Source organism: Triplophysa dalaica, chromosome 23 (genome assembly GCF_015846415.1).
Source record: "Triplophysa dalaica isolate WHDGS20190420 chromosome 23, ASM1584641v1, whole genome shotgun sequence".
Taxonomy (NCBI): Eukaryota; Metazoa; Chordata; class Actinopteri; order Cypriniformes; family Nemacheilidae; genus Triplophysa; species Triplophysa dalaica.
The window spans coordinates 5,602,926-5,626,737 of record NC_079564.1 but is presented as its reverse complement, the minus strand read 5'-3'; the positions used below and the strand labels follow the sequence as shown (position 1 = coordinate 5,626,737).

At 36.5% G+C, this 23,812-nt stretch overlaps 1 long non-coding RNA gene across 1 annotated transcript; it reads left to right on the top strand.

Moving 5' to 3' along the window:
* Nucleotides 1-2,527: 2,527 nt before the first annotated feature.
* On the top strand, nt 2,528-23,782 carry LOC130413216 (uncharacterized). Its single transcript, XR_008905465.1, has 5 exons — nt 2,528-2,688; nt 7,909-7,945; nt 8,407-8,481; nt 8,613-8,970; nt 22,844-23,782. It is a non-coding gene; the product is annotated as an uncharacterized LOC130413216 (long non-coding RNA).
* Nucleotides 23,783-23,812: the final 30 nt, after the last annotated feature.

Sequence of the window (23,812 nt, the reverse complement as noted above, 5' to 3'; positions counted from 1 at the left end):
ACTTTGATATATTTGAAACAGTCTGGTACTTTCTCATTTTACCACAGTGCATAAATGAACAACTGTAACCTGTAAGATGAAACTAAAGACACCTCCACAGCATCAGTCTCCTATCCGGAGAGCTTTTGGAGTTTTCAGCGTAGTCCTGCATTTTCCGCTGTGTACATTTGCATATTGATGGATTTCAGCACAAATTGGAACTCATTTCAACATTGATGTTTTGGCTTAGATCGAATGTGTGTTAATTTAGATTTTCATTTCCTGCTCTCATAGGCTCGGAAAGCCCTTTGCCTGACCCAACAGGCATCGATGAGGAATGTCACAATGATTGTGTTCAGCGAAATATCACTCGATAAAGGTGAGATATGAAAGTGATATATGAAAAACAATAAAAGTACTATAGAAGTTTGGCGATTTACATCTTTTGAAACGTGTCTCTTTTTGTGGCAGTATTGATGGTGAAATCAGCTGTTTATATTTGCAACGGATAGTTTATTTATTATTTGCTTCCAATTCATATATCAGCCCCAATTTAAGAACACATTTTTTTCCCCATGTTTTTAAATGTTTGTCTAAAAAGAGGTTAATGACTTGAAGCGACAGTTCATACAAAAATAAAAAAATTCTGTTCTCATTTACTCACCCTCAAGTTACCAGAATAAATGTATTTGTTCTGATGAACACAAAGAAAGATATTTGGAAGAATGTTAGCAACTGACAGTCCTGGGACATCATTGACTCCCATACTAGAAAATATAAAATGTTTTTCAAAGGTGCCCCAGAAATGTTTGCTTTCCTAAATTCTTCAAACTATCATATTTTGTGTCTATCAGAAAAAGTGATACAATAAATTTTCTAATGTGGTAGTCCTAGAACTGTCTGTTGCTAACATTTTCCAAATATCTTTCTCTGTGTTCTTCAAAACAACATGATGTATACAGATTTGGAACAACTCAAGGTTTTCAATTTTGGGTGAACTGTCCCTTTAACAGACAACACATTAGTATGAACGCACAGAGAATAAAACCGTCACATTGCAGTCATTTCAGCAGCTCAGACCTTTACATCAACTCTAAGTGAAGTACCTAAACTGGTTGTGCTGATAAATGGAGTTTAACAGTTTAGAGAAAATACACCTTTGTTCTACTTTCTTTACAGTGGGCTCTGAATTGTTTTCTGTCTCTTCTCAAACTTAGAGTGACGGCGCGTTCTCATCGCGGCCGAATTGATTCATTATTTATGAGCTTCTGCCATTCACAGACTGTCAACGTGAATCCGAGGCACTCGCGAATGTAACGCATCATCAAATCATATTCAAATGCAAACAATGGCGTACATGCATATGCAAATTGATCTCAAAATTGACCCGGTGTTGTGAAGGCACGTTGAATGTGGCAGATGAATTTAAAAAGCCTTCAGTTGTAGCAGGCTAAGCAGCTTAGTGCTAATTAAGAAAATATAATTTTTCATTTAACACAAGTGTTCAATGGGGATTGAAATTCATTGAAAAATGAGAATCGGTTGTGTGCATAGGATGTGGAGACCGAGCTTGTTGCTTGTTTAAGATCTGCTGGTCGGAAAGGACGATCAGATGTTTTTGGCCCCTTCTAGAACCGGTATGTTGATATGGGACAAACCTACGCAGCCCATAATTAAAACTGAACGGAGCTTATTTTAGGAATATGCATTGACAGCAGGTCTTAAAGGCACCATATGCTACACTATTTTTCTTTTGTATCATATCAATGATATATACAACGATAACAGTATACCTTGTAGTGTAATGTAAGTCACTTTGAATAAAATCCATAAATGTAAATGCCTTTTTCCCACTTAAAATGTCAAAATTCTTCAGGCTTGCTTATATTTATACATGTAAGTGATGTCTGATAGTATCCCAAATGAAATTGTCTCTTATTTATCTTCTTCATAGACTACAACATAAAAGTTCCTCAAGAGAAACTACTTTAAATCGAGAGCTGGTAGTACCGATTGGGTAAGGATCCATGCACGCAATGTCTTCTTGTGTTTAAAAACAACAATCATAAACATATAATAATTCAATATAAAAGACACATTGTAATGTCTATTTAGTGCTTTTGTCTATTACAATAATCAAATTAAATTCTCTTGATTCAGGGGCTTTTATTTAATTATTCAGCTTATTGTGTTATTGTTTAATAAAAATAATTTGATTAGTCCTTGTAGATATGTAAATGAGGCAGTCACGTGTGCTCATGCTTGTGATGATAACCGATTTTTCAAATTAGACCCTATTGAAGAGTTGTTGAAGTAAATGCTTCTGAGATTTGAGTTTTGATGTGCGTCTCCATACAGCTGTATATAAAAACAACAAGAGAGATTTTCTACGAGACGTCCCCTTTTAAACCCTTTCTGCATTTACACCTAATCTGATGTGACATTACTAGAGTGTGTATCATATCTTCATATTACGCTGTAATGTTTTCAGGATGGCACCCCTGTGGTTTCTAATATGATTCTCTGTGAACAATACAACCATGACAGCTCAGCTGCATAAATCCCCCTCTGTTTTGAAAGGGACTTTAAAGACGACGAGCTCTTCAAGCTAGAGAGTTCAGCGGACCATGCAGAACAGTTCTAAAGAACACAATTCCTTGCGTCCAGTATATACAGAGACCTCATCAAAAATTGGGCCAGAACTTGAAGGTATGATGTTGAATTTTAAGACACATTGTTGGGTGCGAGGTTGCTCGTTAGATCTGTGCCGCGACCTTGAAATGACACTGGATGAGGTTGTCCAAATTTATTACAGGTCGAGCTTTTAGTTGAAATCATACAAAAACATTGCAAGAAGGACATGTTTTAAACATTTTAAATGTGAATTAACAATGATTTGAGGATGTTCTTCAATTCCCAAGTTTTGCATGCGGGATGGTGAATTGAAATGAAGAGAAATAAATAAATAAGAAAGGATCATTGATGTAAGTTTTAATCTCTATCATAAAACAGGTCAGCACTGTGCAACTTGAACATATGATTTTAAACTTTGGGAATCACTCCTCTGAATCCATAACATAACGCGTTTCAAGCGCCCTTGGGCATAGGGCTGAGAATGGACGGAAACATCTAAGGCTCGAAGTGAAGTCGGATTCCTGCACGTCCCGCCAGCACATAAATTGTGCATGGTTTTGAGAAGGAGCATGCGCTGGGCTAAACCTCAGAGGAGCTGCATCATGAAAACTTGATGTAGTAAAAGACAGAAGGAGAACTAATAAGAGAGAAGGAGGGACAGAGAGTGAAGAATGAAAAAACTGTAGACTGGATTGTAAATAAAACGAGATAAGTAAATGGTGAGAAGGGTGAGAAGACCTGCGGGTGTGAAAACTGTGATAGTCTGATGACAGTTTTGATCAGAGCGATGGTGATGAGTGGAGTGGTTCTGTCATGTACAGATCTAAAACAGAAGCCCTTTTACTGATAAAGAATTGGGCATGTCCTTGTAAATAAGAATTCAATGGAGACCAACATTTAATGTTACTGATCCATTGTACAGTGTTAGAAGTAGTACCAAAAATAAAAATTCTGTCATAATTTACTCTCTCTACTTGTTCCAAATCTGTTTCTCTGTTCTGATGAACACAGAGAAAGATATTTGGAAGAATGTAGGAAAGCAAACAGTTCTTGGCCACTTTTAGTTCCATAGTACAGTACACTGTAAAAAAAAGATTTGTTGTTTCAACTTAAAAAAGTAAGTTATCTGGCTGCCTTAACATTTTGAGTTATTTCAACCTTAAAAAATGCTTATTATGTGAATTTGATGCAAAATGGTCATATTTAACCAATATTTCTAAGTTGAATTTACAAAATATTTATGGCAGCTGCGTAACACATTTTTTTATAAGTTAAAACAACAAATAATTTTTATAGTGTAGGAAAAGTTTTCTTGGTAAATTTCTTCGTCATGCCTACTAAAAAGATGATCAAAATAGGAGCCCAGTGTTTTGGGAGTCTGAAACCGCTATTTCTTGAAACAAGGTCCCAGAATGGAGTAATCTAAAAAGGACACCCTTCCGTTTTTGTGTACAGCAAATCCGTTTCTGAAATTATGTTATCACCCCACGTCTCGCAAGGTTTGTGCGATTGCTTCTTAGTTTTTGGGTGTATCTTGGAGGCAGAATTACAGGGCCATTTACTTGTCTGGCATAAAATGATTAATACACATAATAAATCTTAAGAAATAAAGATAATAATATTAAGATAAACTAGATTTGCCCAAAATAATGTACCTATAGATATATATACTCTAATACAAGAGATTGCCCGATGTCACGGCGTGTGGGTGGAGCACTTTCACGTGGTATGCATGGACATTGGTGGTTTGCCATTGGTTTGGAGGTGTATATGTGGACATGGCCTGAAATGGTTTGCTAATTGAAAGAGCAATGCTGTGTGTGTGTGTGTGTGTCCGTGTGTGGATGGGAGTCAGAGGCTCCATTTGCAGCTGGAGTGTAATTGATGTAAAAGACATGTGTTTGTTGAAGATAACGCGCTACGATCCAGCGGCCTCACATAGCCTGACCTCATTCTTCTGGCATCATTCTAAATCTATCAGCTCATTTGAACAGAGACACCTGAAGAGAGGGGAAAAAGAAAGTGTGTGTGTGGGGGGGGGGGGGGTATCAGTGCCAGAGCATTCAACTAATTACTGCAATGCATCATTCTTTCTACCTTAAAAGGATCCAGCCATTTGCGGGCCATTAGATACGATCTTCATTTTCAGCCTGAATCCTGGCTTTGCTCGTGTGTTTCAGACTTGTTCTGTATTTTACCACATAGCAGGATGAAACATTTAGACTTATTTGATCAACAGTTGATTAGTGTACATTACATTACATTCAGGCCAGGTGTATGTGATCTCTTGGATTGGTGTAAATTGTTATTATCTTATCATTTCACAGAATACAAATAAAAATTAATTCCAATGATAATTTTTTCAATGTTTACACCCACCTGACTTTTAATGTTTCATGTTGATTACTTAAGCATCAGGGAATGTTTTTATCGTTTTTAATAGTTGTGTATGTGTTTCTCAATTCTCAGTGTTTACAGATCTTTATACTGGACATGAGTCACATATGTAGAAGATGCTGGAATAGCAAAGATTGTGAAGGATCTGGAGGAGTTTTCTGAAGGTCAATAGACATTAACTGTCGGAGCCCTTTTTAAGCCTACACATGAAAACGCATGTTGGAACTAAAAGGGCGAAAACTTGTGAATTCTTTGGAATACAGACTTACGGTTGGTCTCATTTGAAAAAAGAAAAGTAGCTGCAGTTAGGTTTATTGTAAAAAACATATTAAAAAAGTTTATGTTTTTCTTTGATTAAAAAAATACATTAAAAAAATGCTGGTCGCAAAAGGATAACAAAAAATCTAAGTACACTCTTTAAAAAAATAATCAATTACTCTCCCTACATAAATTATTAAAAAAATTACCGAAGAAATCTGTATTCTAGAGTCTTAGACCTTTCCAATGATATATAGTTTGTCATGATTCGATTAGAAATTACATGCACAATAGTGACGCAGACTTAGGTGTCCTGTATACAGAACGGGTGTACTGTACATTTTGAACACGACTGTATATATTATGGGCTATCTACAGGTGATATTTGGCTCTAAAAGAGAGCTATTCTGCATATCTGACCCATAAATATATGTAACCCTCTCTATATTGAGCATATGCATTATTTAAAGATCTCCAAAGCAACTGTTCTGGTAACCAAAGGCAGGCGAGCATTGCTTCTGAACCACACAGCTCAGCACTTTTATTTTCTCAAACCCCGTCAACCTTTAATGAGTTTCGATATTTTGTTGCATTGTCAGTCAGTAACACAAAGCAGAGCTTCACAAACCTCATATTAAATGTTCCCCGAACAAAGTCACAGTTGACCGAATGTTAGCCCACTGATGATATTGACCAGCTGTCAGAAAGATGGAGATTTTCCAAGTCACAAAATGCTTCCTGTTCGCATGATCCATCTCCCGATTGGTGCATTTCCCTGCTCCGCTTCCTCCTAGCAGAGCAGGCCCTGCTCAATCGAGAGAACAAAAATTTGATTGATAGCCACCTGAACGTGGACCCAAGCTTAAAGATTTCCTGCCATCTCAAGCAATATCAATCTGAGCTCTAATGGGCCTTAGGACCCTCAGGAGAACATCCTAACCATCTTGCCAGACGAAAGAGACGCCACCATGCTGGGTGCCTATTTTGAGAGGGACTTCCTCATTTGTACGTTTGATAGATTCTTTTCAAGACAGTTTCAGCCTCAAGATCTCGGTCTGATGAGAAAAGAAGATTTGTTATGTATGGGATAATGTACAGGCAGCCGGTTGTTATCGCAGAAATAAGCCCAGACAGTGTATATTTCCCAATAACAGTCGGCTGCTTGTACATTATCCCGCTCATTACACGGCTACTTGCCACATAAGGGAAAAAATTAACGTGCTTTGTACATTAAAAAAAATAAAATTGCTTTGTACATTTCTCTGTTCTGTTACATATATTTTGTAGAATGTAGGAAAGCAGTTCCGGTGCACATTTACCAAACAACATTTATATTTATGCATTTGGCAGACGCTTTTATCCAAAGCGACTTACACTGTATTATCCTGTACATTTATATTTAGCTATCTGCAATCCCCTGAAATCGAACCCACAACCTTGCGTTGTTAACACAATGGTCTTACCACTGAGCTACAGGAAACTATCGAGACCACTACCGTTGTCATTTTTGTTAGTCAATGGTGCCCAAGAACTGTTTGGTTACAAGTATTCCAAATATATTTCTCTGTGTTCATCATATCAAAGAAATGTATGCAGATTTGGAACAACTTGAGGGTGAGGAAATGATGATGACAGAATGTTCATTTTTGGGTGAACTGTCCCTTTAAGTCTTTTGAAGCCACAAAAGCCTTCTTTATTAAAAATGTATTATTTGCGGTTGTCAAACAATGTAACAATCAAAAGAGTCTATGAATCATCTACAGTCTACAAACTGTGCAAATTGTGCAGTCACCTGTGTGTATACAAGCTTTCTAACAGCTTGACACGTGACACACGTACCCATACAACATCTCTCTTCATCTTTGGAAGCGAGAGCTTTATTGTCTCTCTCTCTCTCTCTCTCTCTCTCTCTCGCTCACTCTGTCGGAGTGTACCTGGCTCATTTAGTGATTGATTCTTCTGCAGTACTGCGGTAGTAATGAGCAGGCAGGTGTTTGGGAAATGTTAAGGGTAGCAGATCGTCCATCAATCAACTCACTTCCAATTAAACTCACGAGGAACGTCTTTCTCCCAACCATGGCCGTAATGGAATTAAAACGAGCAAGAGAGATTCAGCTTAGCTGCGTACGTCCCACTAAACTATTTATTCTGCAGGGAAAAAATAGCTTTTCTTTCATTATTTGCGAGAAGAAAGAAAATGAGCAGTTTTCATTCCAGGCTTAGAGGCAAAATGCTGATTCAGTGCCTTGGACCAGCGCAGTTAATTCCCCTAATCTGTATTCTTTCTGCTTGTACGATACTTTTGCAGTATTTCTACTTTATAAAGCACATTTGAGCTGTAATGTTAAGTGAATACTTTAATATTTCTCCTTTATAAACCTCATTTGAACTGTAATGTTTAATAGTGAATACTTTTATAAATGGCAATATCTTTAGTCCATTTTGGGATTTGAGGGAAAGCGATCCAACAGACTGACGTAACATGCAAATAAAAAAATGTTTTACTCAGCAGAAGACATGTTGTGAACTATGATATTTTTAGGAATGTCTAAGTGGTTTTCTGTTAACACGATGGAAGTCGGTAAGGGCCGATGTTTGGTTAACAACATTCTTTAAACTATCTTCATTTGTGTTTTGCAGAAGAAAGAAAGTCATACAGATTTGACATGACATGAGGGTGAGTAAATGATAAGAGTTGTTATTTTTGGGTGAAAATAAATTGATGTTTGTTATTCGACTTCAACGGCAGACCATTATCTTTCTTTAATAGTTTACAATTCTGTTCATTCTGGTACAGAAGGGAATACTTGTTTTTAGAAAGCAATATGTGTTAACACTCTTGTCCATAGTATGCATCACAGCTTACTATTAGTTTTTCTTCGCGTCTACTGCGTGCTCAAACCGGCACATCCAAGAGTTTCCAAAATCGTGTAATAGAAATAAGTAGCTGGTGAAGTTTTGACATCCTTATTGCCCTCGCAACATGATATACTAGCTGAAAGAGAGCGAAGTGAGCTTGTAAATGAGATCCATCTCTTCAGTGCTGATTTAAGTCCCTATGAAATGCATGCTTCTAGCTGCCTCTCGCACATTTTACTGCCAATGCTAATCACCTTGTGACTTTGATGTGTCCATCAGGAACTGTAAGAATGTTTGCTGTAGTCTTAAAGGCAAACATCTCAAGGGTGCTCGAGATTTTCCCTTTTGAACATGGTATGAAAGTATTTCCTTTCATATATAATTTTCCATTAGATCATTAACGTGGCTTTTTGAGCTATTGAGAGTTTTTGCATGAAATGTTTCATATGGTTGAACTAATATCTTTATTTATTTTGGGGCCTCAGGTGCTTGGCTGTGTATGGAATTATGAGATACAACCAGAAACTTGAGGATGCTCCCTTTCGAAACACGACATGGCCCTCACAGTACAAAAAGATGTCGTAGGCTGAGACCGTCTTCTCATGTTGATGCAGGGAAGAGATCATGAAGGCATTAGAAAGACTGTAGAAAGAGTTCAAATTATATAAAGATGTAAGATTATAAGGGCTTTCCAGCAGAGATGCTTTTAGGACCGGTGGTCCTAAGGCTTTTAGTGGAGATACCTAAAGATATCTTTGGAGATACTTTCCAGTAAAGAGACGTTGGAGAGAAAGATCATCCTTAAATCTACCCCGTGGATGTTGCTTTGATTCGGATCAGTATGTGAGTAACATTGTTTTTTCTCTTTGTTAGAACCAAGATATGTTGTTGTAATATTAGCTAGATAATTTAGTCATTGTTTACTCACCCTCATGTCATTTCATATCTCTATAAATGACTTTGTTCTGATGAACACAGAGAAAGATATTCGGAAGAATGTAAGTCATTTTCGGTTCAAGGACATCATTGATTACCATAGCAGAATTAAATGGTAGTCAAAGGTGCCCGAGAATGTTTTGTTTTCCTAAATTCTTCAAAATATCTCAGTATGTGTTTCAAAAGAACCATAAACATTTTTTTTCCTACTATGGTAGTGGATGATGTCCCAGAACTGAAAATGTCTAACATTCTTCCAAATATCTTTCTCTGTGTTCATTGGAACAATTAAATGTATACAGGTTTGAAACAACGTGAAGGTGAGTAAATGATGGCAGATTTTTCATTTCTGGATGAACTATCCCTTTAAGTTAAAAAAAGTCCTTTTTGGTAGAAAAACATTGTGTTATGTTCCTTTTTTTGTGTTACATCCTGCTATTTTTGGAAAGCAAGAATGTGCTCTATTAAACATGTAAGTGGAATTATGTGAACCCAAAACCTAATTCTAGGTTAGTCACCAAATGATTGATTTAGAAAATGTGCCTAGTGATTTTGTACACTCCCGGTATCTTTCCAATTTCTAAAAACATCCTGTTTTTTTAAATCCCTGTACCTATAACCACTACTCACTGCTTCTCATCAAAACATTTGCTTCGCTGGCCGGTATGTGCTTGTTTTTCTATATCTGGTTGTCCCGAAGGATTTGAGGGAATAGGTGCCGCTTCCTGTGTGCTGTCGGCAGCTATCGGAGTAATTCCATTATCAGCCCATCATCCAGAGCCTGGATGTTCTGTGTTTCATCTCTGGTGGCCTTGACACTCGACACAGATTGTACCAAATGCAACACAATTGACTTCTTGTACCTTTGGTCTAGGTTGTCACAGTCTACATCTTGCATCATGCATACTGTGATTATGTTCTTGATTCTTGATTGTACATTCTGTGCCTATTTCAACGTTTTACCTCGAAGTGATATCAGAGGATGGAGGGATGGAGGGTTGCATAATTGTGCGTTTTTATGCATAAAGTTCTCGCAAAAGTGATGTCCATCTTAGGAAAAATATATATTTTAAGATATATTAAAAACTTTGTATTCATGTTGGATAGTTGTATTTGGAGTATAAACTAAAGCTCAGCTTCGATAATAACTTAAGACTTGGCAAAAATGTAAATTGAGTGAGCAAATATTGGACAAATTACATCATTTTTGGCCACTATGATACACATGTTGTATTTTGTATTTTTTTGTAAGAAAACCAAAACCTCACAATGACACAATTATTTATAGTATGGATGGCATTACATTACTATTGATACTACAGTTTTATTATTTATATTAAGAAAAGCTCAGTTAAGACAAAATCTAGAGGAATAAAATGTGACCAAAACCCTTTTTTGCTGGGTGAATATGTTGGTTAACCTGTTTTAAAACAGAAGCAGTTCTTTTCAATGGTGGACTGATAAAAACATGCAGAATATAAAAACAGAGTTACATTTTCGTCTTCAGCATTTTCCCCTTGAAAACATAGAAGCAGAAACTACGACCTTTTGGATTTGTAGATGAAATGGAGTCCGTCATCTCAAATCTTCTGCCTTGAGGTTGAGCCAGTGAATATTTCTTCTGGTTCTGTAGTGAATCTGCAGTCACACAGGCTGACGTTCAGCCTTTAGCCTTTACTTCAAAGACATCTCATTGTTCAAGTTTATAAGACAACAGGGTACGTCTCACGTCTCCGCGTGTCCCAGAAGACCCAGCGTGAGTCCTTGACAGATTCCTGGTGGAGGCTCACAGCATGCGAGTGTATTCATAGTTCCTCAAATCAAATGTGACTTGAAGTCTTTAGAACTTTAAGTTACAGTTGTCAGCATCGTTGTTAAAAAAAAGGGGGAACATTTAAACAAGGCCCCATGCTCGAAAAATACAACTTTTTTTTCTGTGCACATAAAACCTGAATTTACAGCTCAACGCCACATCTGATTAAAATGTAAATTATTTTCTAAGAGGATGTTTTCTTAGCAAAGCAACTGACGAGAAGGATCTTGTTGGTTGTAATTATTCATTTACGACCAAGACGAGTGTTGGAAGAGTAGGGTAATAAAACCAGAGGATCAATATGAATATAATATCATCAAAACAGTAGAAAAGCATTGTGTTTCTGTAAGAGTTTGTGTGAAAAGCTTGGGGTGTATGGCTTATAGGCATTGAAAGTCTAAAGTAGATTTCGGAGAAGCCGCTTTATATGTGAGAAAATGTGTATTCATTTCATGACTTACTGTTGAATGAATGACCTGCTAACCGTGCGATTTCCATGAAAAGGTCAGATCTCCACCCGGGCATTTTAAGTTGTTCGCCGCATTGACGTATTCCCAGACCCCGTGTTTCATAAGTGCCAGGGTCACATCCGAATGTTGTTAACACCCCTAAGGGTTTTAAAACTATTTTACTTGTGTCCTTTCAACAACCATGTGCTTATGCTTATTGTTGTGTAATCTAGTGAGTTGAATACATCACAAATGAAAGGCTTCGGGATTATTTTCCCATTCAATTCAAGGCTTGAATTTAAACAAATGACATTGCACTATAGTGAAGAAAAATCCAATATACATTCGAGATGCACCGATACTCAACCTCTCCACCGATAAACCGATTATTCAGAGTAATATCTGTTGATGGCGATACAGATTCTGATGATTACATGATTAATTTTCTGAATCTTATTAATTCATTACAGTAATGACTGTTAATTTTAACATCAAACTGGTGGTGTCACAGAACACAAATTCATTGCATTTTCCAGTCCTCTTTTGATCGACAGGATATGTCGGCCCTGATCATCAGCTGTTTTTGAAACTATCATAAGATACCGATTACTGGCTGATTTATCGGTGCATGTCTAATATACAGCAATGATATACTTGCTTAATAATTCATATTATGTGATAAAATAATGCTTTATAGAATGGATATAACCATCTAACGTTTCACTTTCACGTTTGTTAAACACATATTAACAATTTAATTGTACGATGTAAATAGTACAAATATAAAAAATACGGAATACTGAAGCCCCTCCCGCAACCCCACCCCTAAACCTAATGTCACTGGTGTGAAATCACAAATCGCATTAAAACGTACGAATATGATTGTAAAAATTCATATGAATTGGTCACCTCGTAAAGTTGTTATAAATTTCCGTGAGATTGTATATTTGCAATTTGTCTTTGATATCTCAGCACTCCTCATCCATCGTGATCTACAGAGTCCACGATCAATTCGCTCCAGGCTCGGCTCTGTATGTTTTGTGACAGCTGCGACTTCTGCAGCTTGCATTTAAAATTCACTCTTCTTATCTTTTCTCTGAAGTGGATTGCTGAAAGAAAACACAATAGTACAAGAATAAAGACATCCACATGCAGACTCATAACTTCTCTGTTTATGTGTTACTCAACTAATGAAAACTTAATTCATCGTCACAGCTGGTTGTGTCTTCACCGTTTTTAAATTAGCAAGTTTGTCTTTCATCTGTATCTTGTCTCTTTTATGAGTACAGAGTCGTGCAGTGAGTGACCTTTGAAGAGTTGTAGATCAGTGGAACCCCTCCCCAGTAGAACCACACGGTTCTTCCCATGGGAAGCTGACATGTCTTTTATGTTGAGACTTGTCTCTTTGATAAGATTTAAGTGTCACAGAGAGTCTAGCTCACTCTCGGTCTAACCTTGTTACTGTTTTTAGTATAACAAACTGGTTCACGTTGCTTTTAAATGGTTTGTGATCAGTTCGACATACAGACGCAAAACATTAAGAACCTTTTCAAAATTTTCACAAAGTCAGCATTTCTAGATGTATTGTGCTCATTCCAGTCCAGTGTCAACAACAAAATCAAACCTCAGGAGTGACAAAGTCATCCAACAACGGCAATGTGAAAGACTGACAGCATGACAAGAAGCTAAAACTGTGATAAAAATCGAGGATTTCTTGTAAAAAAAGATATAGCTTTTTTTAAACTTTCCTAAAAAAAAAATATTTACAAAAATGATTTCTTTATTGCTTAAGAGTGAATATAATTTTTTTTTCGCCGAATTTGAGGACTGTAAAAATAATCCGCATCTTTGTTATTTTGAACTGTTTCAGCAGTTTTCATTTTTTGCAAATAAATGCAAATAGAAATAATATTTTTATTGGAAATTTGGGAGAGATATTCTTTGTAGTTCACAGAATGAATTTTTTTTTTTACCTAAAAACATACCTAGAAAGAGTAAATGTGTATTTTGCTATGACTCTCATAACTTATTCCTGAAATTTGAATACATTAAACATGAGTTGTCTTAGAGTTGTGACTGTCAGCAAAAAGTGTGGTTCACTTTGCGGCATTTTTAAAAAGGAAATGCTAACTGAAGTATAAAGAAAGTAAACACATTTCGTTCCCATTTTTCTTTTTCAAAGTTTGTCATATTCTGTAGAGCAGATCATTCTGAAAGCCATGAGCAACTTCAGAACACATCATAAAGATTTCACTTGACTATCTTTAACTTGAAAAGGAAACTAAACTGACCACAGAAATACAGTATAATAGTTAATGAATGTGTTCAGACATGAAACATGAAAGAAAGATTTAAGCTTGTCTCTAAGAGACTTTTGATTTTGGATTTGGAAGCATGTCTGAGATTTTGTGTAATAATTTCAGGATGCAGAAACTTCTGATTCACACTCTTGAATGAATGACACGTTATATAACCTTTCAGTTATCCAAACAAACATACACACACACACAATATTCTTCATTACACAAGTGAGTTTTGAGAGCAGATTTAACATTGAACAACTAACATCGGTGTGTTAAAAGCATGTTATAAAAAATGTTTTTGCAATGCAATGTAGAGGTCGGGAGATCAACTGCTTGGCAAATCTCTGTGTGCATTTTTAAGTATCTTTAACTAAAACAAACAGTAGAAGTGATGTTCTCATTTGCCTTTATGCTCAGAAATAGTTCGCCTGCAAGAGTTAAGACCTTTGAGTTCAATTTCCTTTCAGGATTAAAGCTTGTGACTGTGTTTTTTCCTCTTAAAAGATTTCTTTTGAAACATCCGTGAAGGTCCTAGCTTTGATTCCATTCAGATTAAAATCTGCCTGGATGCAACGCAGATGAATTTGTTGGTGACTTTGATAGATCAGCTCCTTTGGTCAGACCTAAATCTAAAAGAAAAATTTCCTATGGAAATAGAAATTGTTTTTTGCCATGATTAATATAAGATATATAATACAAATAATAATACAATTAATTTATTCAAAATGTATGAATGTCTTTTCATCCAAATACTGTCACTGACTGTTTTTCTATTCCGTCTCAAGATATAGCAAGACTTGAAACAACAAAACAGTAAGGAAGAAGCTGAATCCATGGCTGGTTTATGAATGTTGTACATCTCACACTGACACGCTGCTCACGTCAAATAATATTTTCTGATATCTCACACTGATATGACAGAAAAGATTGATGACTGATTCAAATGTAAAAATGTGTTCTCCAGCAAGCTGTTTGAAATGCAAACCATGTCAGTATATAAAAAAATGTTAGTAGATCTAATGTATTGGTTAAGAGAAATGGAGAATTCTTGAAGCACAAAAACATTTTTCGATAAAATGACTTTTTTGGCCCGGAACGTTAAACTATAATAATACTTGCATGGGTCCAGATGGTAAACCTTATGAATTTATTATTATCAAATCAATCAATCAGTAGCTTGTCTGTTTGTATTGTTCAAGGCTTAAATTAAATACAAATTATTCAGCTTTTCATGATATTTGTTTCATCTTTTCTAAATAACTAGAGACTGAGATGCATAGGATTACTGTGTATTTTTCTGGAGATGCAAGCAAAAGTCGCACGATGTTAACACTGGTTCAGAAGCACTGGAAGTTTCTTTTGTTTCTTTTTTGAATTTTTAAATCGTACATATTCATTTAACATTTTTATTCAGTTGTAAATGTTCTGTTGGTGGTATTTTGTTCAAATGCTTGTGTTTTTGGACCAGTGTTACATTGCCGTTGCTTCTGTTTTCAAAAGTGTTCTAATCAGCTACAAAGATTTTAAAGGGGTCATATGGTGCAAATTCGTGTTTTTCTGTGTCTTTGGTGTGTAACAAGTTGCCATACATGTATTAGACACGTAAAATTGCAAAAAAATGAAAGTGTCGGAAACAAATAATGCATTCTATCTTAAACCGAATGCTCACCCAGATCTACCTGAAACATCTCCTGAAACCACACCCCCACAAATCTACGTCAGTTCTGGTATGATTAGACTTAGACCGCCCAAATGTATACGCAAGTAAGGTGGGTGTACCTGTCGGTACAATTGCTTTGGAACCTGATGTTCCAAATATGGTAAGAGGTGTTACATTTCCGTCAAACGCTTGCACTATTCGACCAATCACTATGCACTGGTTAACCCACCAATAATTTCACACCTCGATTTTCAGAGCGATGAACTTTGTAAGAAATCTGCACGTCTCAGAGAGGCGGGGCAAAGAGGAGATACAAACATGCACGGCATGTGAAAAATACAGCGTTTTTGAACCTACACATGTAAATCTTGTAAACAGACTGCATTACATTACTAAAACAAACACTAATATTATTAGCCGTGTCATATGAGCCTTTTAAAGTAATGTTGTTTGGATTTTTCTTGTGGAAGACCTGCAAACTATTTTTGACTCGTGACCAACCTGTAATTTAAGAACAGCACATTCTTTACCAAAAAAACCCATAAAAAACTCATAAAAAATCCTGCTACTTGGTGAGGGCAAACAGCCACAGCAAAATTTGCTGCGCCCTCTTTTTGAGGCTAGTTGATCAAGAATGTCTTGAATGCATGATGGGGACTTGCATGTAAAAATCTCACCGTAGGATGCGGCTTCTCTAACAGCCCTCACCCATTATAAATTCTTCATTTAGAGGACATTAAGAGCCAACCGGGAAAGTCAAGCCGTGAAACTGTAAGCAGAAGCACTAAACAAATGCACTCTAAGGGCAAACAAAGCGGTAGAGACCCTGATACAGTGAGAAAGGCCATTAATCAGCCCTGCGATTATTTAAAGCGCATCCTACAGGGACAACAGTTCTGGCCACAGCTCCTTCACAGCTACAGTAATATCTTTCAAAATGATATGTATTGCCCATTAGATCTCTGCTTATGTGAAAACAGCAGGGTGGATAAAATGAACTTCAAACATATATAATTTACTCACAGTGAATGTTTTAAGGTAACCGGATGCCCAGGTGATGTCCTTAGTTGTGTTTGTATTGAAGTGGCTTTTAGTTCTCCGTTGGTGTTTGATTGTGGAAAGTCAATAATATAATTGCACCAGGACACTTTAAGAGGCTATAGTGTACTTTATGTCTTAGTAATGTGATTCAAACTTGGAAGAGATCGATAGCGAAGTAGCAGATATACAAGCATTTCGCATGCAAGGGTACATTTTGAAATAATAGCAATATAGCTGTAATCTCTAACATTTCGGATTAAAAATGAACAAAAATCCGTATTCAAAACTGATTTTTTAGTGTTCAAAACTAAAAATGTATTACTCCAGTTTGCTAGTAAGCTTATAAAAATGATATACCTTGAGCTGTTTGGTGCGATTTCTCGAGAAAAGTCTCAGTTTTACATACATTCTAAATCATAAACTGTTCATCTTGAGATCTATATGAGATCTGACAGGAGACATCTCAGAGACATATTGCCCATGAGCAAACAAAAACAAAAACTTGCAGATTTAAATGTAGGCATCAAAAAGACGTCTCCCAGACTGTGCTATCAGGGTTACCACATCTACATGTGATTTCAAACAGGGGAAATTTGATTTGTGAAAAGTATTTTGCACAATCTGTGTTTTTTGAAAATTTGTGTGTGGATCCTTTGTAAATTCCCATGTGAAGCCCATCGTATCACATACAAAAATTCTTATACAAAAAATTTCGATCACATGTGAAAAACGTGATAACATGGGGAAAACGTGTGCTTTTTCTGTAAGGCCTGTTTTTATTTTGTTTGACTATCTATTTCATTGAGACAAGTGCATTGTCAGGCTAAATACGTATGCATAATTACTCTAAATGAATCATTATTTCGGTTTTTATGTGTTAGACTCATAAATCAGATTGAGATGGAAAAAAAATCGATGAGACTATATTTAATGTCTTTGAATCACTATTCCCTTCCTGTCATTTCATTCAAAGTTTAATTCAGCATCCTGTGGGGGTGTGGCCAATGTCATTCAAATTTGATCTCCTGGACTGAAAGAGAATCCATTCTTGCCTAACTCTGGTGTACTCACAGCAAGTTTGACACAGCAAAACAAAAGTGCAATTAAACTCTTAAAAATCTTTAAGAGTGCACTAACCCTAAATAACAAATGCAGAGGAAAGCTTAAGCGGCAAATTGAAAACTCATTGGTTGGCAGCTCATTTAAAGTCACATTCTCCTTGGAATCCGACATTGGCCGAGGCGAACAGCCTTTTGCTGACTCAACAACTTTGGAGTTTCTTTGGGACTCGAAGCTAAGCAGCATCATTACTCCATTTTATCTCCAAATAATTGAGATTTGTTATCTCTTAGCCTCTTTTGAGATGGTCATTGTTTTGTTTTGGAACATCCTTCCAGGGATATGATTAATACACTTAGAATTAAATTTCAGACACACATTAATGCTGACACAATACTAATGTGGTACTTTAAAGCAAATAAATGATTGTCTTTACCATTTCGAGAAGCGATATCATTTGAAATGCATTACATTTTTGAAAATGTATTGATCCACGGATTTTCTTGTCCTATGTGGTTTTGGCGAGATGATTTAGTGAGGAGTCTCTCCCGTCCCTCAGCCAGACTGAAGCTTTTGATGGGTTTGTGTTGAGGTGTGGTGTTGAATATGGATTGTTTATGTTCTCGGTACACTTGAGTATAATAGTGTCTGGTCTGCGGTATAGCACATATGATCAGAGCTATGCAGACACATACAAGCATCCTTCACGATACAGAGAACAATTCACACTTTGTCATTGAGTGGACGCTTTTTATCCAAAGCAATTTGCAAAATAAAAATTGATAAAAAATCCTACTGGACCTAGGTGGGAGTACGGCAGCTCTGACTTGGTTCAATGCACCAAACCAGACGCAATACAATAAGATATCAGGAAAAAGAGATTTAGGTCCACGATGAAAGCATTTCTGTACTTTACCAGTAGCGCATGGCGATGGCATTGCCGGGGATTAAAGGTATTTTGTAAATGTAAATAAACTTTAAAAAATGTAGCGTGACATGATGCTACGGGTGTCACAATATACTGGTATTAATAATGACAGTGATATTAATAATCATGACGATTGATATTGTGTAAATATTACACATATTGTGAATAAATCAGCACCCATTTAAAATTTTGCCTTAAGAGCCACAATAGTACCACATTCTCCCCACCTCATTTGTATATTGATCCTTTGAGAAAATGAAAAAAACGCAAATTAACAAAATTATAGATTCATTTTACTCAAATTATAAAAGTTTATCAAATAATCAAAGCTGCCAACATATTACGTTTTAATTGTAAGCATGTTTACTGTAAACTGTTATTTATCTCTGCTCTCTCTTTAAAACAAATATGTTTCAGAAGTCTAAAGGGGCCCAAAAGGGAAAAAAAAACATATTCATTTAAAGATTTGTGACAGCACCATGTGACACAATTGCAGCCAATAAAAACCTAATATAAGCTTTCTAGGTTTGATGTCTCATATACGACTGTGCCAGTTCAAACTTCTTTTAAAGTTTCTCATTTCACATACAAAGAGCGTGTATGTATCAAATAACTTGGTAAATAAAATTCTAGGATTATGGTCTTGTTTTACAAACATTTCTTATGTTAGAGGACCAATGTGTCCTTTTTTGGAGGATCTCTTGACAGAAATGCAATATAATATATTCATAACTATGTCTTCAGAGGTGTATAAAGACCTTACACAGTGAAGCGTTACGTTTTTTATGACCTTAGAATGAGCTATTTCTATCTTCATTTCCTTACATGGAATTCAACATGTTGTTTGTACAGTAGCCCTAAACGGACAAACTGCTCTACAGAACGCATTCCGTAAACACGTTACCTCCATCAGCATAGAAGCGATGTATCTTGAGACAAAACAATGGCACTGATATCTTTTAAGATACATCAGTGCAAGTTGTTTTAAAAAAAGACAGGCAATGTACACTGGGACTAAGATTAAGCCTCCTGAAAAAAAGATAGAAAATAACAATAAAAAATGTATCTTTAAACACTCAAACTTCTCATCTTTTGAAAAGTGCACAGCAGTAGAAGTTGAAACCTAGAAGGTGAGTTTACCTTGAGTGTCAGAATGTAATTCAGCACTTAGGGCACACGGCTAAAACATGCATTATTAAACACAGAAAAACCTGATAAAAAGCAGCGCTATCCAGAGTTAATCCCAGGCCTGTGAGGCAACCCAGCATTGTGCATTTCAAACCAGAACAGACAGGCCGCGTTATTAATTAACTCACAGCACCGCCGGCTGTTTCTCGCTCTTCATTAGGCTGACTGATGCCCGGGGTCGCGCGGTAAACCTACAGCGCATGGCGTCATCTCCCCGGCGCGACACGGGCACCACGCTGATCCGCTACACGCATGACTGGAACTGAGGGGAGAACGTCCTCACCAACCTCAACAGTCAGATGAAAGAGCTTTTTGATGGTTGGATTCAAGTCTGAATCGACTGACCGATACCCTGTAGTGTTTCTCAGGTAGCAAAGAGGCTGTCAAATAACGTTTACATCTCATAGTGTCAAATCCCATTTCACGTGAGGTTTTTGTGGCGGTGTGTGTTATTTTGAAATGCTTCACGCATGATTCGGATCTGGGTAGAGACGGCTCTCGGGCGTCTCCGGGGGGAAATCCGAGTTTTATAATCACAGTGGACCGGACTCATAAAACTTGTTTAAACCTTATAACACTGCTTCAGCCTTATGAGAATTTAATAGCATTACATGTGGTAATGGCATTCTTGGATTGCTTTCCTTGCTTTTTTCTTTATGGGGCAATATTGATTATAGTTGGAAGGCGAATGTTCTTAAGCCACAAAGCGGTCTGGACTAAACCTTTTTGGGATTTAAATTGTCATCACCCGTGCCACTGTGTAAATGAATTAGTCTTTACCATACTCTATACTTTTTGGGGGGGGGTTGCTGTTTGTATTCTTCTGCCGCTGTGAGACAAACAAATAATTACCTTTTCAATTCATAAAGATGATTAAAGGCGTTTCGTATATTAAAATGCTCTTGCACGAAATTGATGTCTTCATTCCTCACACACACGCATAAACACACACAGTGAGAGGACATAATAGCTCATAAGATGCCGTCGTAGCTCAAATGGATGATTTCAAAGCTTTGGGGATAATAATTTGCAGTATTTTTTCTTTGGGTACATGCAGGATGGACTCCCGATGAAATGTGTTTTTTGGAAAAGCATTGTACACTTATCGCCGCAGTATGCCAATATTCTGTCTAAACAGAGTCCTTGGATGACCTACTGCATTTATCAAAATGTGTAGTGCACAGCCAGAGCACACTGCACTGTATCCCATGATGCAGTGCGGTCATCTCCGGTTCCAGGGGGAGGTATAAACTGGTCTCTAATCTTTGATTTTTAACACCCCGTTGACTCATTATGCCGTACAAAACATTAAAACAACGTTATAAAATGCTACGTAATATATCAAGGGATTTTAAAAGTATTTCACAAAGTGGATGATTGGTATAAATTTGCATGATGTAAATAGTGCAAAAAACGTGCCACTTTTAACATCACTGGCATGAAGCACATCTAAACACGCAGCAATGAGATCTTATGAATTCATATGAATGACCCATCTTGTAATATATTTAAGAGTGGGTGTTTGATACGGCACATTCGAAGATCCACAGGCACCTCACGTCGGTTGATTCTTGGTTTGTTGCGTAACATCTAGAACATGTATTGTATTATGTGCATCACAAGGTATTGATGTTGACACGAGCCAAGTATTATTCCATTGAAGAGCGCAAAAATGATTGACATGCAAGTGTGATTTAAGATTGTTCGTTCACACCCTGAGTTACCGGCACCAAGCAATTTCAGTCTTCTATGTACTAAATTCATCTCATTTCATTTGGTAGTCAGGAGGGTTCTCTATATCATAGTGATTTGTTCCGAGCAATTTCAGCGGGAATGAAATGACGATCCCTGAATACACGCCCCATAAGCCAACGGCTATCAGACGAATTTCTGTTATCAGTCAATGGCCCCGTTTTTATATTATTATTTTAAAGAGGATTCTGTTTGTTTTAAGGAAACAACATCAGCTTGTCTCTCAACATAGGAAGCAACAAATCATTTCAGTTGTTCTTGGAAGGAGCTATGTCTAGTGTCATGTTTTCAAGACAGCATTGGAAATGCTGGTTTATAAGTCACATTGATCTGTTGTAAACACATGTGAATATTATGTGGTTGTTTTTCAGCATCTGTAAGTCAGAGACTTTATGGGTTTGTGTACCGCATTTGTCATTTTCGCTGTTTGCTAAAAGGCTGCTGAAGTTGGTGGGTTTCATTTTAAAATCTTAATGTCAGTGCACTTGACGAAACACGATAATAGCTCCAAGATATGTCAAACAGAACCGACATAATGCAATCCTAACCTAATAACACGACAAATCAAACAGAATGTCTAAAATACAGAACGGTTTTGAAAACCAAAGCCTATTTAATGTCTGTCGTTTTTGTTTTGTCAAAGTAGTTGCCACCAAAATATAATTTGTTTAATTATAAGCATGTTTACAGTAAATGATTTATCTCTGCTCACCCGCTGTATTAAAACTAACCCTGTTGGTATTGTAATAGAATACAAGTCGGACTTGTTTGTGGTGTGTTTGCAAGGTTCATGTTTGTTATTTTTATTAAATGCAACAAAAACTGTCATCCATGTGTAAGTTCTCATGGCAAAGTGGTCGCAAGCCAATAAAAAAAGTATTTCTATAAATAGGTTAAATTGTTAATAATTATTGATAGTATACTGTTCAATTTATAATGTTAATGAATCATGTTAATGTAAATAGAGTAAATAATTCATTATTGTTATTAATATTAATACAAATTGGGTTCACAAATGATTTATTATTAATAATATTGATGAAATAGGGTGGACGTATTAATTATTATTACTAATATTAATATAAAGAGCGTAAACATTTTCATTATTATTAATAATATAAATGTGAATAAGGTACATATATTAATAATACTTATGGATAATATTAATCTAAATAGGGTACACATGTTAATGATTATTATTAATATTAATAATAATATAGAGGGTAAACATATTAATTGTTATTAAGTGTGTGAAGTGAGAAAGGGAGAGTTGAAAGCATATGGATGAATAATCTGTCATTCACTGTTGACAAGAGGCTTTTCAATGAGAAGGGGTTTTATTGCAGAGGCTTCAAGACCGGACAAGAAAATGTCAGATTTAAGCTTTTGTCTCTTTTCTTTTCAGTAATTAATCCGTGAAATCTCTTAGCAACCTTTTAAGTTTTACTGTATGCCCATTGGCAGTTACCTAAAAAGTCAGTTTACTGTATATTATTTACAAACCGCCAAAAAGTTAATCTAGCCAATTAGATATACACTATATGCAACTTTTCAATCAAACGCTAACATGCTCATGTTCCCCCGCAGGGTGGAAAAGCTCTCTCTGAAACAGCAGCGGTCGTGGACCGCCGACACTGGACGCTGGTCTCCTAGCACGCATGCACCTGATCCTATATTTCTCCAGATGGAAGGATTTCTGACTGGTTGGATGAAATTAATTAGGGAGGAGGGGGAAATAAGCTGATCTTGTTGGCTCTGGGATTCGGCTTTTGACAACACGGTGTAATTGTTCAAGGTGCAGAGCTTTGGCTCCTGTCGTGGTGGACAGGTGTGGGGAAGATAAGGCGCGGCTTGTCACGTGATGAGCACGCCGGCGAGGACTAAATCCTGCTTGATGCTCACTGGGGAATAAATCTGAAGACGGTGCTGGTGGTTTTTAGGGATGGGAGGTTCATTGGCAGCAGGGTGAGAATCAGCACTATTTTAGAAACACAAAGACACAGACACACCCCAAAATAAGGTTGAACAAGGTCAAGTTAACTCTCACAGTGTAAACATAATCCACATTTTGAGAGTGTAGATATATACTGTATAATCTGTGAGTGTTAATTTGACTTTTTTTACCATTGGCGATTTTACTGTGCACACACACAGCACACAAGCACTTTGCACAAAGAGGGTACAAAATAGAGCCTAAAATAAACCTTTGGAAGGCAAACTAAATATTATGAGTTTCGTAATGCTTTTAAAATTTTGCAACCCTATTGTCAAAAATTGGTACCTCAATAATTTTATCCCTGATTTGTAAATGAACAAAAAGGTTACAAAAAGTAAAAAAATGTGTAAAATTTAATTTTGGAGCAACATTTTAGATTTTTTTGTGTCATTGTTTTTTTATAATAACTTAAGTAAGAGGGTTATATTGTTGCATTCGAGTTGCATTTGTGAAATGAATGTTTTTTTAAAGGAAAATACCTGATACAATTGTGAATTTAGGTTTTCTTGAATTGAACGGCTGTATATATATTACATTCATAGCAAATAGGAAAAGGAGCT